This window comes from Grammomys surdaster, unplaced genomic scaffold (genome assembly GCF_004785775.1).
Source record: "Grammomys surdaster isolate TR1022 unplaced genomic scaffold, NIH_TR_1.0 207, whole genome shotgun sequence".
Lineage (NCBI taxonomy): Eukaryota > Metazoa > Chordata > Mammalia > Rodentia > Muridae > Grammomys > Grammomys surdaster.
The window spans coordinates 186,761-207,654 of record NW_021604652.1 but is presented as its reverse complement, the minus strand read 5'-3'; the positions used below and the strand labels follow the sequence as shown (position 1 = coordinate 207,654).

Below are 20,894 nucleotides of genomic sequence, written 5' to 3'. Positions count from 1 at the left end.
TGTGGACTGGGATATTTGATTAATGACATCTCTACTTTAGAAAATAAGGTCCTGAATATCACCATCACTGCCTAAATATTTTTCTAAAACGGGGTATTTGGTTTCTTGTCACGCTCTGGGAGCATAAACTAAACGGAGACTCCTTACCCCTTTTTGTTCTTTGTGCTCCATTTCCAGGAAAGTTACAGCCATCCCTGTCCCACCCTGCGCCGCTTTTCTGAGGCTCTTCCTCCCTCTTTTCAGTGCTGGGGGTTGAATTCAGTGCCTCTGACATGCTGGATTGTATTTTACTTTTGACTCTTTTTGTTGTAGATGCTGAGGTTATTTTAAACACGGACAACACTCAATGCTTTTACAAGCCATAATTTTTCTAGGATCTGAACTTTGTTTTAATTATGCCTTGTTATTTAGTAATACAGCTTTGTATTGAGAGAGTGTGTGCAGAACATTGAATTAGGTGTGATACTGAAGTGTGAGAGATGAGGTGATGTAAAATTAAGACAGTTCCTGGACTCAAAAGAATTTGCAATCAACTGAATCTAATTTGACCATGAAGACTGTGGGTTCTAGCAACCTCACTAATTGAATAAACAACCTAGATTCTTCCTACCATCCTTCTTAAAGAAAGATTATTTTGAACGGAGGTTTTAGTTGTTTTTCAGACTTTCTTGTATCTATGGTAATGAAAGGCTTTGTTGTTATACTTGAGTGTCCCGCAGTGAAGTAGGAAAGGAACACACAGTCCCCTAGTCACTTAAAATCTCACTAACATATATTACAACCAGGAAGTGTTATAAAGGTGTATGGAAAGAAGCGTTGGAGCTGGAGCTGGAAAAATGAACAGGACTCAGCTCCGTAGGGGTGGAGGAATGGAGGGATAGTCCAGGCACAGAAATACTTGTAAGATCATACTGCACATACATGTCTCTATTGCTAATAACCACACCTTTCAAGATTTCAGGAGGGAAAAAAAGAATAAGGTCTGTGGAGGTAGTTTGGTGGTAGAGTCTTGCCTTTCCATGGGCAAGGCCCTGGGTTCTAACGCTGGCAGCTTGAAAAAAAAATCAAAATATAAAAGAAGTCATATAGAACTAACTGTTAACCCACCAAAAGCCTGCATGTAGAAAAAACTGGGAATGATAAACACAGTTTGTGTATGAAGTTTAATGGTAATGTAACCTGAAATGTAAAAGACACTAAATAAGGCATCTCTCCTGTGTGGAAGCATGTCTTGCCTTCCCCTTGTTTCGTTTCTTTGTTGATCCTCAATCAGCTTTTAATTCTGATTGAGTATTGTGTCTTAATTTTAAAAAATGACAACTGGATGTGGTGGTGTCCACCTCTGATCCCAGCAGTGAGGAGGCAGAGGCTGGCAGATCTCTGAGTGCAAGTCCATTCTGGTCTACAGATCGAGTTCTCGGACAGCCAGGGCTACACAGAGCAACCCTGTCTCGAAAAACCACACAAAAAAGTTGGCAATGAATAACAGTTTTTAAAGCCAAAAGTTATTCAGTTTCCCCTCAAGGAATCCTTGCATTTCTTCTCCAAATTGATTTTTCTCTTTGTCTTGGTAATGTAATAGAAACTCTTCTACCCAGTCTTAGATCTTGATTTGTGGCCCCTAGCCAGGTTAAACAGTTTTCTTCTGAAAGATAGGTTAACATCTTTGTTTCTTAATGCAGAAGGCTGCTGTCTTTGGGGGGAAAAAAGTAACAGGCAGTGATGGTACATGCCTTTAATTCCAGCACTCAGTAGGCAGGGGCAGGTGGATCTCCATGAATTCAAGGTCTACAGAGTGAGTTCTAGGACAGCTAGAACTACACAGTGAAACCCTGTATTGAAAAAACAGAACAACAGCAACAAAAGAGAACTGATTTTTGTCTATATACTATACTCAGATTTGCTTGTCAAAATGTTAATTGTAAATTTTGACATTACAGAGAATGAAAATATATTCATTTTCCAATTAGGGAAGTAAATTGTTAGAGATATTTGTCTGAGCTGATACAGTTCTTAGTACATATGAAAATAATATTTTAGAGTTTTCTCCTAAAATCCCCATTACTCATCGTTATTAAAGAGATAGTCCAAGTTTTCCAAGTATTTTTTTGAGACAGATCTCTCACTACATATTCTTCTGCTGTCCTGGAACTCACTGTGTAGAGACCAGGCTGGTCTTGAACTCATGGAGATCCACCTGCCTTTGTGTACTGAGTTCTGAGATAGCTCTGCAGCTCTGGAGCTGAGGTTACCAGAGGTTATGAACTTAGCTGCCATAGGTGCTAGGAACTGAATTTAGCTCAGGAAGTAGAATCCGTCTCTCCAGTTCCCCCATTTTTTTTTTTTGTCTTTTTGTAGTAGGATTTCTGTATGAAGCCTCAGCCAGATCTTGTTATCTAGATCAGGCTAGCTTTGTATTTGACAGTGATCTTTGACTATTCCTTCCTGAGTACTAGGATTGCAGGTGACCCTGCTTTTTTAAAAAAGAACATTCTGCTTCAATTAACATCCTGCCAGAAAAGTGTTATTTTTTTACGTTTTTATTCATTTTTTGAACATGTGTGTGTATTGTGTGGATGTCAGAGGACATTAGGTTTTGTAGCAGGCACCCTTACTGGCAGGGCCATCTTGCAAGCCTGTTATGGTTTTGTTCTTTTTTATACAGTGTTTCATGTAGCCCAAGCTGTCCTCGGACTCCTGTTTCTCTTGTTTCCACCTTCCAAGTGATGGGATAATAGATGTCAGTGTTTTGTTATTAAATAGAGATATTTCCTAGGACTCAGTAAAAATAAGAATGAGGCAGATAGCTGGCAAATCATGACGAGTGTTTCAGTTCAAACTTACATTCTGGCAGCTCTGATTCTTTTACTTCTTGTTCTCAGTCTGTAGGTTGACTTGGTGTGATACAACTTATTTCAGGCTGTGGTGGTATGTGCTTTATTCACAGCACTTGAGAGGCCAAGTCAGGAACATTAAGAGTTTGAGGTCAGCCTGGGCTATATAGCAAGGCCAAGAAACAAAAAACAAAACAGAAAACTTGCAAACTTAATTTATTGAGGGAATATGGCAAGAAAAGAAGCGATATTTATTTTGAATGTGTGTTATACAGACTGGGTACTGTGTTTCTGCTTTCAGATTTTGTGTCCTTTGTTGTCAGCAGATTGATTTCCTCATTTTGTGAGTTCAAGTATGTGAGAGGTCACACTGATTTTCACAAATACTTCTTCTCCTGATAGAAATGAGGATAAAATATCCCATTTTTGAACTGATTAAATGGGCATCATTATATGTTGTGTGATTGTTTGGAATTGTAGAGCTATGTCTAGAGGATTTGAAAAAAAATTACTAATGTTAATGTAACTTGTGTAGAAGTGAATTTTTTCCACTATATAATCAAAAGTGATTTAAATGGATTATTTCACATGGCAGGAATTCTGTTTTAGCCTGGCTTTTTACACTTGCTGATTTTGTTCATTAAAAAAATGTGCTTGCTGTATGCTGCTGTGATTGCTGCTGTTCCTGCATGTGCAATTGATGCACAACTGAAGCAGACAGAAAAAGACTTGAATCACTTCCGTTTTCCACTCCTGATGGACAGTTTACAGAGCTCTATGTGCCTTTTGGTATTAGGAAGAAACTAGTTTCTGTCCCCCAACCCCACCCTCACCCCCGGCCCCATGTCAGTCACTGTTTCTCTCTCATGTTTTGGGTGGTGAGTAGTGAATCAAGTCTTCAGGTCAAAGTGCCTTTCCACTGAGCCATACTCCTCCCTCCCTCCCTCCCTTCCTTCCTTCCTTCCTTCCTTCCTTCCTTCCTTCCTTCCTTCCTTTCTAAATTGTATTTAATCTTTTTTTTTTACAGTTCAGATTTTAACCCCCTCCGGGTCTCTTGATGGTTAGGTGCATCTTCTCTGACTAAGTCCAAACCCGGCAATCTTCTGCTGTATATGTGTTGGGTCTCATATCAGCTGGTATATGCTGCCTAGTTGGTGGCCCAGTGTCTGAGAGATCTCAGGGGATCTACAGTTTATTTATATATGTATATGTGTATATATGTAGTGCTGGGAATTGCACATCCTAGACAAAAGCTTTGCTATTGAGCTATATCCCCAGCCTCAGTGGTTTTTATTTTTTTATTTTTATTTTTTTTATTTTTTGAGACAATCTCACTATGCAACTGCATCTGGCCTGAAAGTCACTATATATATAGCCCTAGCTGGCCTTGAACTTGTAATCCTGTTGCCTTGGCCTCCCAAGTACCAACATTAAAGATTCAAGCCACCATGCCCAGCTTCATTCTGCTCTCTTGGGGTTTCATCTGGTCTGTGCTACATGCCACTCAGGAGAAAGAAGAATTGAAAGCGCTTCAGTTGGGACCTGAAAAAAAAAAAAAACACCAGAAAAGATCAGAACAGAGAAAAAGAACTGAAAAGTTGAGAGGCCTCTCTAAAGAAAATTCTCAAAACTCTGTAGGAGAAATTTGTAGTCACCAGTCTGATAATGTTTCTTAAAAGTGGCTCCTATGGGGTTTCAGTGTAGCTTAGTTGTAGAGCATGTGTTTACCATGTGCATTTCCCTGCTTTTTTAATCCTTGGCACAAGGAGATGTTGACCCTACAGCTAACCAAGCGTTACAAAGAGCCCAGTTGTTAGAGTTCCAAGTGTGTGTGATCTCCTTTGTGGTGGCGTAAAGGAAGGTATCTGATATTTGCTTTGAGACAGGATCTCCCTAACTGGTCCAGATGGTCCTGTAACTCACTGTGTAACCCTAGCTGACCTCAAACTTGAGATTCTCCTGGCCTTGCCTGCTGGTTGCTGGAATTATGGGTATGGACCACCACTACTATGCCTGGAATGTCTAATTTTTCTGTTGGTAAAATCATTTGCTCTAAAAATAATGGTAATGCTGATTGTTTCTCCTCCTCTTTTTTGTGATGCTGAATATATAACCTATTTTATGCTAGACAAATACTCTCCTGAACTCCAACTCTAGTAGAATTCTTCTTTATCATTAAGTTAGTATTCTATATTAATTAATGTTAGCATATTAGTAAGCAGATACTATCAAGTTTAGGGTATAAATATTAATAAATATATTACTAAAATAGTAATATTTGTATCATTTGAATATAGTTCATTAATTTCAACCAAAAATGTTTCCTGATATTTCATTTTTAATTATTTCATTTTTTACTTTTATTTATATGTGTGCACATATGTATGCTATGTGTGTTTGAGTAATTATGTAGTCCACAGGGCCTTGGATTCCTTGGAACTGGAGTTACAGAGACTTGTGAACTTCCTGGTATGGATATTGGGAACCAAATTTTGGTCCTCCGGAAGAGTTGCAAGTGCTTGTAACTGCTGAGCTATCTCTTTAGACATTTCTTTTAAAATATTTTATTTTTATTTATATGTATATGTCTCTGTGTATATGTGCACATGTATGTAGGTTCCTGAAGAAGCCAGAAGAAAGCACGGATCCCATGGAGCTGGATTTATGGATGTTATAAGCCTCTGGATTTGGTTGCTGAGAACTGAGATCTGGCCCTCTGTAAGAATAGTATGAGTTCTTAAGTTATGAAGCTATTTCTGTCGCTTTTTTTTTTTGCTTGTTTTTTTGTTCTTCCTTTGAGAAAGAGTTTTACTCCAGGCCTAGGTTGCCTGCAACTTACTATGTAGCCGGCCTCAACTCCCAGGTGTTGAGATTGCAGGTGTGAGTTAACATACCTGCATTTTGTTTGTTTTAAGACTGGTTCTTGTTTAATCCAGGTTGGCTTTGAGCTTGGTCTGTAGCCAAGGATGATCTTGAGTTCCTGATCCTCCTGCCTTTACATCCTCAATACTGGGATTACAGAGATGCGCTGTCACTACTAGCTTCCTATTTCAGTGTTAATTCTCCTAGTAAGTTTTAGTTCCAATTTATAGCCACAATATCTTGATAGTGACTTTTAGTCACAATTATAAATACATTTTAATGTATCAATTATATATCTTCAAATATTGTCCATCTAGAGGACATATATTTCTAGCTGGGTCTATTAATTTAGGATCATGAGTATATGCCTTAAGCTATTACCTATACCAAGAATAATCAGAGGAACTAGGATTCCAACCTAGAATGTTTGGGGCTAGAATCCTCACTTTTAATCCTGTGTCCTAGCATATCTTCCAAACTATACAACATTGCTTTTTTTGATAATGAGTTTCACTTTATAGTCCATGGTAGCTTAGAACTCACTGCGTCTCAGGATGGCCTTGAGTTCAATGGCATCCTCCTGCTGTTGTGCTGCCATTATTCTCCCACGTAGCTTTTTATATAGTTGTAAATCCTTAAATCCACTCAGGAATGATTGCCAATAGGAGATTTATTTTCTCTATTGTATACTTTGACCTTTAGTGCAAAAGTATGATTAGAATTGTGGAAGAATTTGTTCACAGTGATTATTAAAAATATAACCCACAATTTTTCATTTTTAAATTTATTCTTTAATCTTTTTTTACAGTCCATACTTTATCTGCCTCCCGTCCACCTTTTGACTGTTCCATGTCCCACACTCAATTTCCCATTTCTTAGCTTTCGAACATGTGCTAAGTCATAGGATCAAGAGTCTTCTTGTTTGTTCATGTTTTGAGACCGAGTCTTGGTGTGTAGTTCGGGTCAGCCTTGAACTTGGAAAACCTTACCCTCCCCAGTGCTGGGATCGGAGGCGTGTACCATCATGCACATGCAGTACTTTGTGCATGGAAGTGATAGTGACCAGAATGGTTTGGTTTGAAAAATAAATCTCATATTCTGTCTGTTGTTTGTACTTTTAGGTTCTAATGATGAAGCTTGGGCTTTGTACATGCCAGACAAACTCTGTATTCCTGGACTAAATTCCCAACCCAAGACTAGATAATATGTCACAGGGAGAGATTTTATTTCCAGACATAGTAGGTGGGTAAATTGGAGTTTAAAAGCACTCAATATTGGCAAGTAGAGATTGGAACATTCCCAGATACATTTCTTGGATCTGTGAATGTATTATTCTACTACTACTTTAAGGACCTTAATGGTAGTGTTTCATCACAATGTTGTGTTGTTTGGGAGATGTGATAGGACATAATATTACAAGTGGGGATTCTGGTCCCAAATTATCTAGGTTGGAATCCTAGTTCCTCTGATTATTCTTGGTATAGGTAATAGTTTAAGGCATATATTCACCCTCCTGTACATTTGTATAGTGGGGACAATAACAGTAACCACCTCCTGCAATTAGCAATGAGTTAACACATATGATGCTTTAAGAATAGCACCTAGTGCCAGGTGATAGTAGCCCATGTTTTTAATCTCAGCACTTGGGAGGCAGAAGCAGGCGGATCCCTGAGTTCAAGGCCAGCCTGGTCTACAGGGTTCCAGGACAGCCAGAAACTCTTGTCTTGAAAAAAACAAGCACTTGGGAGGCAAAGGCAGGTGGATTTCTGAGTTTGAGGCCAGCCTGGTCTACAGAGTGAGTTCCAGGACAGCCAGAGATACACAGAGAAACTCTGTCTCGAAAAACAAAACAACAACAACAACAAAAAGCAAAAAAAGAAAAAAACAAAAAACAAAAAAAGAACAGTGCTTGACAAGTCATAAACATACAATAATTTTTAGTTACTACTATTACTATTCTAATATGCCAGTTATTGTAAAAGTAATTTTAGCAACCTATGTACTACGATTCTAAATTATAGCTCTACTATCAATTTAGTAGATTATAGGAGCTATATTCTAATCAACACCTGCAAGCAGTATGTGAGTTCTCCATAATGCCACAGAAAAAGGAAAGCAGATTGGGAGGAGCCAACAGTATACCTCCTATGAACATAGCATCTCGGAATTCATGCTAACTAGCAGATGAGATCATCATGATATAGTCATTCTGCTTCCCTCCCAAGAAAACCTGTAACAATATGCTTGTGTAATCAGCAAGCCACAAACTCTGGGGCTTCGAGATTTTCCAGATGATTTCCCTAATTGCTAAATGCTGCAGCATAGTTCTACTTAATGAGTTTTGAAATAGAAAATGTCAGCAAGAAAAGAGGCCTGGATATCTCTAACCTAGTGTGCAACAATAACTCTATTCTCACAAAAGTTGGGTATGGATGGGATTCTCATGCAGTATATCTGTATTGTAGGAAATGTTTATGGTGTGATTCCTGTGTCTCCAATTTTACTTCTATCCGGTAAGATAGGCAGAGATTTACAAAATGGCTCCAATGGAGCCTAGCCAGGGAAAGACGTTAAATGCAGAGAAATTAAGTATTAGGCTGTGATACTGGTTCCGAGGTATTTGGAATTACAAAAGAAAGTGAGTAGGAGTGTTTGACATGCCTGTTCATAGTGGAGTGCAACTTCGGGTCCTTACTCAACAATGATTTACCAAGGAGCTGCCCTGCTCATCAGAGGTATGCTAGTATGTATACCAGTAGACACAATTCTACCTATCTGGACTTTATAGATTAGTCAGTGATGTGATTTAAATATGAGAAAGAGAGTATTCTAGATGAAGGGACCGAAAAGAATGAGGAGCTTGAACAGTGTGTGGCTTTCAGTGAAGGACTTGCCAGGATGTAGTAGGGATTTTATATCAATACAAAGCATTGAAGGTGAAGGCTTGGGGGATTGTGTAAGTCTATAGGTTCAGTGTTTTAGAGAGCATGAGGAATATGACCTTTGGAGTCATACTGCTTTGGTTTGGTCTTATCTCTGATTTGTTTCCCAAGTGTTGACTTTTTTGTAAGTTTTCTCAAGGATACAACTTCATAGACATTTGTGTCAGGTGACTTGGGGTCATTAGCCCTAGGACCAAGTAACCTTACACAGGCTAATCAATATGTGCACAAAGTGCCAGAGGGATGTCTTCAATATCTGGATAAACAGAAGGAAATTAGGTGAGAAGAGAGAAAAGGCTAGACTGTGTGACAATTGTTAAGCTGCCAAGCATCTTCAAGGCAAAACAGTATATTTGACTAGTCTTTTCCCATTCTTTCCTATTATTTTTGGAGACAGGGTCTCATAAATTCATGCTGTTTTCAAACTAGCTATGTAGCTGAAGATGACAGCGCCCTGCCTCAGTCACTTGAGTGCAGGATAACAGCGTGTATCACCATGTCTGCCTTATGTGCTGCTAGAAGTTGAATCCAGGACTTCACACAGGCTAGGCAAGCGCTCTACCAAGACATACCGATACTAGCCCTAGCCTAAGTTTTCTTTTCTCTTCCTGAAAGAGGATCTCTTTATGTAGCTACAGCTGACCTCAAACTCCTTGTATAGCTTAGGGTGACTTCAAACTTTTCATGCACCCCAATCTGTCCTTAAACTTGGCTCTACTCTGGCCTTAGCCTCCTAAGTGCTAGAATTACAGAGGTAGGGAGGGGTGTGTGTGTGTGTGTGTGTGTGTGTGTGTGTGTGTGTGTGTGTGTGACTGCACCGAGTTGTAGCTTTTGTTTCTGATTGTGATTCTGCAGTACTATGTTTCTCTTTCCCAAATATGAAGAGAAACTGCTACTGCTTCTTGACACATTCATTTGAGACCTGCTGGTAGTTGTTTTATCTTGTAAATTTTCTGTGACTCTGGGGATAGGGCCCAGGCACTTATGAGAGCTAGACCAGCTGTCTGCCACTGCACTACACCCACAGCTCTGGAAATGCAGATTATGTTCTGCATGTGAAGCATGTGGTCAATTTTAGATTATCTTTCATAATTGAAGCAACTGGCCAGACCAGTTGTGTCTTGGTTTTCTGTTGCTCCTGAACACAATTTGGATAGAGGTTTATGGAGCAAGAGCTGTTTGTAACCTATGTTTGTTTTCCTGTTGCCTCATAAATGCCTGTCATGACCTGCATTTTCTCACTTTTTTCCCCTTTGTTTTTCGCGAGACAGGGTTTCTCTGTGTAGCCCTGGCTGTCCTGGAACTCACTCTGTAGACCAGGCTTGTTTCGTTTCGAACTCAGAGATCCATCTGCCTCTGCTTCGGGAGTGCCTGGCTCATTTTTTCCACTTTTTACCTTTGGGTTTGATGTAAGTGTTATCATATTCTAGAAAGTCCTGGTACTTTTTAGTCCCCCATCACCAAACAGGTAGAAATAGTCGTATATATATGATCACTTTCATCAGTCCAGTCTTTTGTTATGATCATCTCTGTCTTTGTTTAGCATTTTATTTCTTTGATTTTGTGTTTTGAGACAGGTCTCCCTATATAGCTCTGACATCCTCCAAGCTGGTCTTGAACTTTTGGTAATTCTCATAAATCTGCTTTCCAATTGCTGGGTTTTATAGACAATTGAGCAGCAACCCATGGGAAAACTGGCTTTTGGCCTGGTTTTGTTTTTGTTTTTGACACAAGCTCACACTCTATAGCCTAGGCTTGCCTAGCACTCACTATGTAGACCAGACTAATCTAGAACTCACAGCCTCCTGAGTGCTGGGATCATAATTGTCAATCACATTTAATATGAGGAGCTATTTCACTTATAATTTTCAAAAGCTGTGTAACATAGGTTTATTAAGAAAACATGAGAAAAGAACTCTTAAAGAGGACTTACCAGGGAGAAGTACTCAGCTTCTGTAAAATTTTGTAAGTATTTGTTTGTGTGTGTACGTGTATGTGTGCCATGTCATATGTGTGGAGGTCAGAGAAACAACTCAGAGGAGCTAGTTCTCTTCTTGTACCGTATGGGACTCTGGGATCAAATTCAAGCCATCAAGCTTGGTAGCAAGCATCTTAACTTGCTGACCATCTTGCTAACCTAACCTTTTTTTAATTTTGGATGAGGGCAGGCTCTGGTGGTGTAACTGTTTGTTGCACTATTCTCTCTCACTGAGAATCTCATGTAGGGCGTATGACAGGAGGGGGATACATCATAGAGAAGACAGTTTTGGAACCAGCTTAGTGCAGTCAGGAGCTGAGGTTTCTAGATGGGCCAGTAGATCCTGATCAGCAAGTTTGAGACGCCCTGCTTTTGCGCTGGTGTGCTGTATGAACCCCCAGGACATGGGATTATGCAATGGTGGGCCCCAAAGCTGCCCGAGCCATTCTATTTTCTTCAGGCACTTTACCTACTGTGTACAGACAGGCAGGAGGAGTCCTGCCAAGGTCACCATTTGAATCTTTTCCTTTCCCATCTCAAGGTTCCTTTTTAACCCAACAGATAATCTTTAGGTGGTTGTGTGAGAATTTCAAGAAATTATGTCCATTTTCTTGCTCTATTTAGTCTATACTCGCTAGTAAAATGACAGTGCCTGCTCTGTCTAGCATGAAGGTTGTAAATGTCAAGTGTGATAATTGTATGTAAAACACTTTGTAGACAGATCATAGTGTGTGCCGCAAGGATGAGCTAATATCCACTTTGGTTATGTTGTGTAGTAGTGGGAGGTATACCGACTTCCAGCTGAGTCTGGAATTTTTCTTTTAGTTCTGCTAACACATCAACCTTGAGCAAAGTAGTTGGCATTTTCAGACTTCGTTTCCTCATCTGAAAGTTAAAGTTGATAATGCCGTTGCTGTTTGTACATTTTTGTCTTGCTCTCATATTACACCCCAACTGCAGTTTGCCTTCTCTCTCTTCCTCCCAGTTCTCCTCCCTCGTCCCCTCTCCCCCAAATCCACCCCTCCTCCATTTCCCTTCAGAAAAGACCAGGCTTCTAGTGCTAGCAGCTGTCCACAGCAGAACAAGATGCAGTAAGACTAGGCACATCCCTCATTTAGTCTGGACAAGGTAACCCAGTATGAGGAAAGGGTCCCAAAAGCAGGCAGGAGAGTCAGGGGCAGCCCCCTACTCCCACTGTTAGGAGTTCCACAAGAACACAAAGCTGTAAAACCAGAATTTATATGCAGAGACATGGAGGCTCCCTGGTTGTCGTCATCTCAGTCTCTGTGAGCTCTGATGAGCCCTGCATAGCTCATTCTGTGGGCCACGTTCTCCTGGTGTCTTTACATCCTTTTGCTCCTACGATCCCTCCTTCCCCTCTTCTGCAGGGTTCTCCTGGCTCGGCCTACAGTTTGGCTGTGGGTCTCTGGATCAGCTCCCATCAGCTGCTGGAGGAAGCCTCTCTGATGACCACAGAACAAGGCGTCTATAGCAGAACCTCAATTGGATTCATTTTATTGCTTTTTTTTTCTAGACAAGGGTTTCTTTGTGTAGCCCTGGCTGTCCTAGGACTCACTCACTGTAGACCAGGTTGGCCTTGAACTCACAGAGATCCACCTGCCTCTGCTTGAGATTAAAGGCATATACCACCACTGGCCTGTGAAATTTTTTATTTCATTTGTGTGTGTGTAAAATGTACCATTGTTACCATTGTTTGAATTTTCAGTCTTTTGAGGTAAGATTTCACTCTTTCTACGTCTTTGTGGGCTGGTGGATTGAACTCTGGTTTTCAGGCTTGTGCTGTAAGTGCTTTACCCTGGAGCCATCAAGAAATCCTTAATTTAGATAAGAATGGACCCAAAGTTTGAGAGGAGCAAATGTGTTTGTGCTGAGAGCTGTAAGTGCTTCCTTTAAGAGGAAAGGGGAAAATTCAGCTTGCCCCCCCCCAAAAAAAAAAGGAAAGAAAAGAAAAATCCCGATCATGAGCTCGTTGAGAGCTGCAGTGAGAGGCTGCAGGAGATAGCTCTGTGGTGAGAGCTCGGTGCTCCTCCAGAGGACCTGACACTCATTCCCAGTATTGGGAGCTCCCCATCACCTCTAACTCCAGCTCTAGGTGAGCTAATATTTTTTTCCTTATAAAAAATAAATACAATTTTTTTTTAAAGATTTATTTATTTATTTTATTTATGAGTACACTGTCGCTGTCTTCGGACACACCAGAAGAGGGCATCCAATCTCATTACGGATGGTTGTGAGCCACCATGTGGTTGCTGGGATTTGAACTCACGACCTCTGGAAGAGCAGTCAGTGCTCTTAACCGCTGAGCCATCTCTCCAGCCCCCTACAATTTTTTTATAAATACAAATTTTTAAAATAAAAATTGCATTAAGAGGATTTCATTTTCCCTGGGAAACTGCAAAGACAAACAAACCCAAAACCCCAGCTCCTTTTCCTATTGTATTTTAAACATCATCCCACGGTGCATGGTTAATAACCTGTGAAGGCCATGAATTAAATTTGTGTCTATAGAGGAAAAAGCACTTCCTTCGGGTCTGGTGTGGTCTGAGGCTTCAGACATCCACTGGGGACTTTGGAATGAGAGACCCTTGGGTGTGGATGGGTGACAACTGTACTTACACATTTTCAGTTTTGATCAGTTTATCTTTCTCTGTGCTTATATGTCTAAATGGAATTTTTTATATTTATACTCACACTACTTACATTTTTAAAGAAATGATTTACTTAATTTTATTTTGTATGCCTTGATGTCTTGTCTGCATATATGTTTATGTTATGGTGTCCATCCCCTGCAACTGGAGTTATATACAGTTGCTGCCATGTTGGTTATGGGAATTGAACCTGGGTCCTCTGGAAGAGCAGCTAGTACTCTTAACTTCTGAGCAAGCTCTTCAGCCCCTTTAGTCATACCACTTTCAATTGTATTTATTTCTAAAATTGATGTGAAATTGTTTGTACCTCTACCCTGTATGTATAGTGGCTGTGGAGGCCAGAAAAGGGCTTTGAATCTGCTGGAACTGGAGTTAAACTTAGTTGTGGGAAGCAAATTAAATATCCTCTGCAAGAGAAGCAAGGACTCCTAATTGTCCCAAGTCACTTCACTTTCAAAGGGAAGTATTGTCAGTGAGAAAACATTATGCAGATTTAGTTTTTAGCTGGAAGTTGTTAGTTCAGCCTGTCTCTATGTGTGCAAATGTGTGTATATGTATGTGCAGTATTTATCAAAGGTGGAAAGAAAAGTCACAGTGCAAAAGTACTTGACACATTTATTTCAATCCAGGCGTTGTAGGACGTATTTGTATTCACAGCACTTTGGAGTTGAGGCAGAAGAATTGTTCTAGTCCAATCTGGGCTGCAGAATTTGTGACCCTGTCTCAAAAAAAATCAAAATAAAAAATACTTCTTTTTTTGGCTTTTGTTTTTGAGACAGAGTCTCAGTATATACCCTTTATTGTCCTGGAACTATTCTGTATTCTAGGCTGGCCTCCAACTCACAGATTCTCCTGCTTCTACTTCCCAAGTGCTAGCATTAAAGGTGTATGCCACCACCACCCCGCTCTTCAAATATTTAATGGAACATACTAGACCAAAATTTAAAATTGAGTTGTAGCTTTACTCCCCCATAGGGTTTTAGAATTCAAAATGTCCATCCTAGGGCTGGGCTGTGGGGCTCTGGGTCTGACAGCCTGCACAACAAAAAAAGGCAACTCATCCTTTAAAGCAAACTAACTAAAGGCAGGAAGTGACTCTGTGAAAACCACTTATCCAGATGGGGGAAATAGCTTTCTTTTAGGTCAGGTCCATCTTTTGCAAACTATCAAACAACAGAACTCAGAAGTAGGTTCTGGACAGAACGCTCTTCCTGTAACTCATGATGAATTTGCGCTTTTTCTTTTCAGTGTTAGAGGTTGAACACTATTCATAAGCTAGACTCTACCACCCTGAATTTCGACTTGAAAACCCCTAAATAGTAAGCAGTATTGTTAGTGACAATTGTCTTGTTCTGCTATCCCTACCCTGAGACAGGGTTTCTCTGGTCTTGTAACTTGCTTTCTATACCAGGCTGACCTTGAACACAGATTTTTTTGCCTCTGCCTGTTGAGTGCTGGGATTAATGGCGTGCACAACACTTGCTTGCCTGGCATTGAATTCATATTCTCTCTCTGTCTCTGTCTCTGTCTGTCCATCTGTCTGTCTGTCTGTCTGTCTGTCTGTCAGTTTTTCTATGGAACACACACACAAATTGCTTAAAGGTTACCATAGTGAAACAAATGCACATTCAAGACAGATGTGTTACTGTACCTTTCCTATAGCTTTGTTAGTGTGCATCTTCTGGACTTCCTCCTCCCTATTACCCATTTCTACACATTTGATTTTGTTGATTGTGCATATAAGTAAGATTATGGGATATTTTTCTTTTCCGTGTTTAGCTTCTCTCATTTGGTAAATCCTCCTACCTCATGAAGGACATGAAAAATGGCAAGCACTTTTCTTATTAAAATAAAGCCTAATCTCCCATTGTATACATGTTCTATACATTATTTTCATCTTTTATGTTTACTAGCATACATTTATTCTACATGAAGGTTCATTCCGACAGTTATATTATAATGTATTTGATCAGATTCCTCCCCTCCTCATTCTCTCTTGTCCTCTCCCACTCTTACAGATCCCTTTCTCTTCTCTAGTAGTCCCCTCTCTACTTTCATGTGTTTTTAAGTGACCCGATGAATTTCATTAGTGTTTACTTATAGGAAGAGAGGATTGTTTATAGGATCATGCACAGATAACTGTTATCACAACTGAAGAAGACGTCTCTCTAAAGGCATATTTGTCTTGATTTCTGTTTAGCAAGTATTCATTTGAGGTATTGCAGACTTTATCTTGCTCTTAGCAATTCAGTACATTTGAGATGGCTATACTAGTGCTTCTGCTTGTTTGTGATAACAAATCACTTCAAACTTGCTAACTAAAAGCCTTAAAGGGGGCCTAGAAAGAGATGAAAAGGAGTTAAGAGCACTGGTTACTCTTCCAAAGGACCCAGGTTCATTCCCTGTGCACACATGGTGGCTTACAGCTATCTGCAACTCTAATTCTAGGGGACCCACTCACATCCCGAGGCATCTTTGGGCACCGTGTGCACATCCTGAACAGATATACATGCAGACAAAATATACACAAAATAAAAGTAAGTAGATCTTTACAAAAATAAAATAAGCTCTAGAACTGTGAAGTCCTTCATGTTTGTTTGACTAACTAGTTGTCCTTGACAATTTGAAATTGTTACTTATTTTCTCTTTTTCTTAAACTGATTTCCCCCTTATTTCCAGTTCATAATTTAAAAAAAACCTTATTATAAAAACTACTGCAAATAAAAAACATTGCACACCAGAATTAACCTGACCCCCAAAACTATACAATTCAGTCACCTAACATAGTTAGAGCATCTATTTGAAATGGAAGCTGTGGCACTTCATAGATTTTATACTTTAAACATGGAGTATATTTATATGTATTTATACACCACAAGAAAATTGGAAAACAAATCCATGACAGAGTTAAAACTAAAAAATACAATTAGCTTTATGTCCTCTTACATAACTGTCTGTTACCTACATCTAATCATATCCAGACTAAGAGAAAACATTGGCAAAATATCTGGCAAAGATCATATACAGAATAAACTTTTAAAATCTTCAACATTCAACACTGAGAAAATAACTAAAATAATAAAGTGGCAAAGGCAATAGATCTTCCACTTAGAATATATAAAGATGCTAGCTGGGCTTGGTGGTGCATGCCTTTAATCCCAACACTCAAGAGGCAGAGGCAGACAGATATCTGGGTTCAAGGCTAGCTTGGTGTACAGAGTAAGTTCCAGGACAGTCAGGGCCACACAGAAAAACTCTGTCTCAAAAAAATAGATATATACAGTTGTGTGTGTGTGTGTGTGTGTGTGTGTGTGTGTGTGTGTGACACACCTTAAATTGCTTTAAAAAAAACCATAATGGCCATTGATAACTAGAGAGGTTATACATATGGCAGGAGGCATATGGAAAATTTTTGTATTTTCTGGTCAATTTTTTATGACCTTAAGAATGCCCTAGAAATAAAGTTATTTTAGAAAATGCAAATTATATTATTAGAGTGTGTAAAAATGTAAAACAAACTGGCAGCTATGCAGAGCAACTAGAACATTTATTGCTGGTAAGTAGGAGAGCAGAAACAATACTTCCACTGAAGAGAACACTTAGCTGCAATTTCTGTAATTACCTGTATTTATCACATGACTCACAGTCCTCCTTCTAGGTATCTGCCAAGAGAAATGAGGGCTCAGGTTCACAAAAAAGCTATACTTGGGTGCTAAGGCTGTAGCTCACAGTAAAACAGACTTATCCATGGTTTTGATCTTCTGCTTTAGAAACCTAACAATAAAACAAATGTTGTTTAAGTAACACAAATGTTTTTTAGCAGTAGTCACCAAAATTGGAAACAAGCCACTTCTTGCAGCCAGTGAAGCAGATAAGCAGATTATTGTACTCCATGCCATGGTATGCTACTCTTTGATAAAAAAGGAACTGCCTGTTGATTCATACAATTATGTCACTGAATCTCTAAAACTGCAGTTTGCTGATGAAAGAAGCCAGCTTCAAAAGGCTGCATAATGCAAAATTCCATTTATATGACAATTCCAGAAAAGCAAAACTAAGTAGGGAAACACTGGGTGCTAGGGTTTCAGGGTACAGGAAGTACTAGGTATAAAGTAAAGGAATAACAGGAGAATTTTGGCAGTTCCCTCCTCCCTCTGTCTCTTCCCTAGCCTCTTCCCAGTCTTCCATCCTTTTTACTCTTGCCAACTCACACTAAATAACTGGATATGTGGTTGGTCTTAACACTTGTTTAGGTTTGCTAGTACTCATGAGAAGACTTTAAGGTTGTCCTCATTATATTATCAATACTATGTGAAGGACAGTTCAGGTAAAGAAATTAATAAGAGCCGGGCAGTGGTGGCACATTCTTTTAATCCTAGCACTTGGGAGGCAGAGGCAGAGGCAGGCAATCTTTGTAAGGTCAAGGCCAGCCTGGTCTACAGAGCTAGCTCCAGGACAGGCAGAGATAGAGAAATTTGCCTGGGGGGGAGGGGAAACAGAAAAAAAAGAGAAAGTAAATAAGATGTTATTTACCATTCCTATGTAGAAAGCCATAGAAAGGTCTTATTTAGCTAAAATAGAGAGTCACAAGTGTTTATCAGACATCATAATATAGACTTTTTACTTCAGTGGACATTGCTGGCTGTATCAGATAATAAACTTTCCACACTTAAGCTTTGCGTAGGCTATTTACATCAGTTAATGCTAAATTCTACAAGTATAAGACCTGTTTAAGTTCCTTGGTCCTGTGGAGAAAATCATTTATCTTACAATGCAGGCAGCCAGGAAGTAAGGCAAATGCTTTTCTTTTACTAGTACCCTGAAGTTTCATATCGTATACAGAACAAGATTATAATAACAAAAACATAATTTTTAATAACTTTTAAAAGTGCATCCTGCTGACTAGACCTCTGTACCCCTACTATGCCCAGTATAACCTACCATAACTTCACCTTTACTCCCCCTTCTACTCCCTTTCCCATACCATGCCTTTATTGTTGTTTACAAGCCTCATTAACTTCTAGTATCTTTTTTCCCTTTTATTGAAAATAGATTTATTTCTCACATAATATAGCCTGATTATGGTTTTCTCTCCTCCTCCTAATTCTCCCCACTCCTTTCCCATCTTGATATACTCCCTTTCTGTCTCTCATTAGAAAACAAACAGGCTTCTAAGAGATAATAATAAAATATAACAAGTAAAATATAAAATAAATACTATCACATCAGAGTTGGACAAGATAAACAAACAGAAGGAAAAGAGACCAAGAGAAGACACAGGAATCAGAGACCCCGCTCATTCCCACACTCAGGAATCCCATCAAAATACTAAACAGGAAGCCATCATATATACACTGAGGACCTGGTGCCGACCCTCGGTCTCTGTGACTTCCTAAGAGCTTTGATCATGTTGATTTAGAGGGCCTTGTTTTCTTGGTGTCCTCCATCCCATCTGGCCTTTACATTCTTTATGCCCCCTTTTCTGTGGGATTCCCTGAATCCCGAGGGGGAGGGATTTGATGGAGACATTCCATTTAGAGCTGAGTGTTAAAAGGTCTCTTCCTCTGCATAAAGTAGGCTGTTGCTTTCTGTGTTTGTTCTCATCTGCTGCTGGAGGAAGCTTCTCTGATTATAGCTGAGCAAGGTACATCTGAGCCAATGTCTCTCTTTTTTTTTTTAAAAGGGTTTATTTTAAATTCTGTGTATGTTTCTTGTGTCACATGAATGTGGCTGTCTATGGAGTCCAGAGATGTTAGATGCTCTGTGTATAAAGTGAGGACATGACCCCTCTAAGTTATGGTCGAGGGGAAGATTTTTGTTGTAGATATGAGGGTACAGCCAGAGGCATCTGGAAGGGTCCAGAGCAAGGAGTGAAAGTAGTAAACTTATCATGGTCAGCAGACTTGACTTAGCTATGACAGGAGAGAGGTGAGGGTGCAAGGAGGTCGAGAGAGGAAGGGAAGAGAGGAAAACAAAAGAGAACACCAAGACAACATATGGCCAAGATGGCAGAGTTTCATAGGAATGAGAAACTAGGACACCGGAAGCCCAGGAGCTGGAGGAGTTTAGGGTAGGTGGCAGGGTAAGAAGATGTAGGATGCCAGCATGGTCTCTGTAACAGTTCTGTGTGATGCTGAGAGAGTCTGGGGGCCAGCTTGTACTTTGGTTTGCTAATAAGTACCACAGATAGTCATTTGTCCCTAGTTTCTTTTGGAACTAAAGTTACAGGCTGCTTGAGCCATCTGATGTGGATGCTGGGAATTAAACCCTGGTCTATTAGAAGGCCAATATGTGCTCTTAACCACTGAGTCATTTGTTCAGCTGCAAAGGTACAACAAAGAAGACATCACTATAAATAAGATTTTAGCATATATGTAATAGTGAAAGCATTTCAGATAGGGAGAAACAACTAGCTCCCTTAGCAAATGGCTTTGGGACAAAGCAATTCATGTGAGACGGGAATGTTTCCTGTTAGGAATTTAACTAAACTGAAATCTCAGTTAGTTTAGTATTGAAATATGAAGTACAAATGGTACTAGAAAAAAGGAAAATCACATGTTAGTGTAGGTTTGGGGGAGGGAAAGCCTTTCAAACATAATGTCGGAGTCAGATCCAAGTTCAAAGCTGTAAAAGAGAAAGGAATCCAGAAAGAGATAAAAAGATAGACAAGAAATGGTTTCAAAGCATCAGCAATAAATGTGACAAAGGTATTTTTCATGTCCATAGCAGGTAAACACAAGAACAGTGCAGCAGAAAATTTGGATGAGCAATCTCTGTGGTAAGATTTAGAGTTCTTTGGATATTTGCCCAAGAGTGGTGTAACTAGGTCATGTGGTAGTTCTATTTTAGTTTCTGAGAACCCTCTACTGATGAATAATTAGAAATTGGAATCAGCCTAGATGTCCATCAGCAGATGAATATGGTACATACACACAACAGAAGTTTATTCAATTAGGAAAAAATTGAAATCATGACATTTGTAGCAAAATGGATGGATTTAGAAATTATATTATTCAGTGAGGTAACCTAGATTCAGAAAGACAAACATTACATATTCCCTCATACACACTAGCTTTAAATATTTATGTGTGTGATATACATGGGGATATATGTGAGTATGGATCATAGAACTAGAAAAAGGCCTTAGGAAAGGAAAAAGGTCTTAAAGAAGTGGGGGGGGATACCAGTGTACATGTGATGTGAAAGTGGAGAGAACAGTCCTGGCAGTGGAAGTGAGAGCAGGGAGATGGGGGAGGGGTACAAGGGAGGAGGAACCACCACAAAGTGTGTATAAATTCCAGAATGAAGCCCATTGATTTGTATGCTAATTTAAAACGAAAGCTAAATGTGTATGGCGGAGGGCAGGCATGGCGGCACACACCTTTTAATCAGAACATTCAGAGCAAAAGCAAGTGGGATCTGTGAATTCTAGGGCAGGCTGGTCATATTGCTGGTTCCAAAATAACAACCAAAAGGGAATGATGGTAGTGAATAGGCAGTTTATGGGCAGAAATTCAAATGTCAGAAAGTCTCAAGTTACCAGAGGTAAAGGTCAGTAGTTGAAAGTTTTCATATTACAGATTGAAAAAACTTAAGAGTAATTAAATAA

At 39.5% G+C, this 20,894-nt stretch overlaps 1 protein-coding gene across 3 annotated transcripts in view; it reads left to right on the top strand.

The window, feature by feature from the left end:
• The first annotated feature begins 6,848 nt into the window (after window positions 1–6,848).
• The window catches only part of Atp7a (ATPase copper transporting alpha), an 87,148-nt gene continuing 73,102 nt past the window's right edge, over window positions 6,849–20,894 (top strand). For 2 of the 3 annotated variants that reach the window (XM_028771435.1, XM_028771434.1), the window contains exon 1: window positions 15,738–15,822. The gene's annotated coding sequence lies outside the window, so the exon portion shown is untranslated. Of the gene's footprint in view, window positions 6,939–15,737; window positions 15,823–20,894 lie in introns of those variants that run through there. The other variant, XM_028771437.1, reaches the window with a different exon arrangement.